The sequence below is a fragment of the Lonchura striata genome, chromosome 3 (genome assembly GCF_046129695.1).
Source record: "Lonchura striata isolate bLonStr1 chromosome 3, bLonStr1.mat, whole genome shotgun sequence".
NCBI lineage: Eukaryota > Metazoa > Chordata > Aves > Passeriformes > Estrildidae > Lonchura > Lonchura striata.
The window spans coordinates 12,332,663-12,334,864 of NC_134605.1; positions in this window are offsets into that span (position 1 = coordinate 12,332,663).

Consider the following 2,202-nt stretch of genomic DNA (forward strand, 5'->3'; position numbering starts at 1 on the left):
GCGGGGAGACCCCGGCGGCGGCACCGCCCCGCTCCGGCAACGCCGGCGCTCCGGGATGCGGGAGGCAGCGGCGGCGTGCCCCCGCCTCCTTAGGGACGGCGGGACCGGGACGGGGCTGGGGAAGGCTCCCGGCAGCCCATCCTCAGCCGCCGCTGGCCCCGGGCTCAGCACACCGCCCGCAGCCTCCCGAACGCCCGGCGAGGTGCGGGAAGGCCGGCAGAGCCGTGCCCCGCAGCGCGGGGAGTTTTCCGGGAGCGGCGCTCGGACACGGCGCTCGCTGCCCGCCCTCCGCCTGCCTCCAGGCAGGACAGGTAGCTGCTCTTTCATTATTTACACCTGCGGGACCGAAAGAGCGAAACAAAGCCCATGCTAAACAGGCAAAGGACGCGGACATGCCACACGCCTGTTATTATTTGCTATTATTATATCATATTACTGTTCTATTCCGTGCCAGAACTACTGGCTAATGACCCGAGACGTGCCGAAGGGTTCCTTCCAAAGGCAGGCGACGCCGCCCTCCTCCAGCCAACAGAACTGATGCGAGGGCTTTGCTGCCTGTTCCACATCACCTGCTGCTGCACTTTGTTCTGTCTTTCACATTAAACCACTTCTAGGAAAACCAGTCTCTAAGGAACATTCCATCCTAGCACACGCACAAAAGCCCTAAGGCTAACAAAAATAGGAAACAACTGGGTTGTGTTATGTAGATTGTCTTCAAAGAAGCTCTAAAACCAATACTAATAAAATAGTTTCAGAGAGATTATTCTTTTGCTAAAATGACTCAGAATTGTCACTCCCGAGGGAGTCAGTCCATAGTGCCTGGGAACCCAGCAACGACATTACTACAACAGACACTTTTGAAAACACTCCCTCTTGCAAAAATTAGGTTGCCTTTACCTTTTTATTAGTTTTTAGGAAAATCCTGATTAGTCTGGGTACTACATGCTGGAAGTTCACAGGAAGATCCGTCAGAACAACAGGCATTATGTTTCTGCATTTAAATATTTATAAATTTTAATGAATAGTTTAGAGATGGGATCAGGTTCCCAAGCTGGTCATTGGCCGCACTATCCTCCCAGTGCTGAACATAATTCCCCAGAACAGTGCTTTGTGGGGTTGAAGATCCATCAATAAAATCATCAGATATCAGGGTGCAGGCATTAGTTTAAAAATCCCTCTTCACTTAAGGCTCAGTGAGTATAACAGGATGCCTGGTCTGCATTAAGACAAAGTTGCATCCTTGAAACTGCAGTAGAGATCACAATCCCTGAATCTCAGTGCTTCCTTTTGAGCCAATCCAAGGGAAAACTGCCAAGTCAGTAACAGCAATGAAGATTTATTGGGCTGCTAGAATTCTTTTGGTGTACAAAACTGCACTGAGAAAGAGCTTTAAGATTAAAGAATTAGAACTAAAAAGTAGCAGCCTTCGCTAGTGGTGAAAATGAAATAATTATTTTCCAAAGTTGTATTTCAGAATTAATTTTGAGGATGTCTGTTCTATAAAAGGGGGTACCTGGTAAGGAAAGTCTAGATAATGTTGCCTGTATATTTTGCTTCTCCTCCCTATTGACTGTACATTTTTGACACCTAATTCATCAGCAATGGATTATGAGTAGTGTTAAAGAGTTCATGTTTGCCTTTATATCTCATATACAACTGCCGAGGATCTTAAAGCAGATGTCTATTCCATCAATGCCTGGTTTTGAGGCAAACTCTTGAGGTTTGGCTACTTCAGCCTCAGGAAAAGCTGGAGGTTCACCATGTTTGCAGGATGACTGAGCTGTATTCAGTGCTATTTGCAGTGCAATATTGCTGACTTCTCTGTAACTTCCCTTGCAATATGAAACACATGTCCAAGCACACTATTTCATGACGTTTGGCTTTGCTTTTTTGCCTGACAACCACATTTCTGCCTGGCCTCAGCTGTAAATTCAGTCTATTCCTTTCTTTTGCTACAAAGAGCCACAACACAGTCCTAGTAACCGTCATCCCAAACTATTCCCTAAACTCTGTAATTTGTCTCTGTCCATAAACAAACTCCCATATCTGCAAGCTACTGGTTTGCGTTCTGTTCTTGATGCATTGTGAGGTTTCCAGAGTAAAGAAAAATCCCAACACTCTAAGGATGAAAAAAACCCTAAGGACAAAAGTACCTATTTCCTTTTGCTCAGGAGCAACAAATTAAACTGCTTTACTATGATG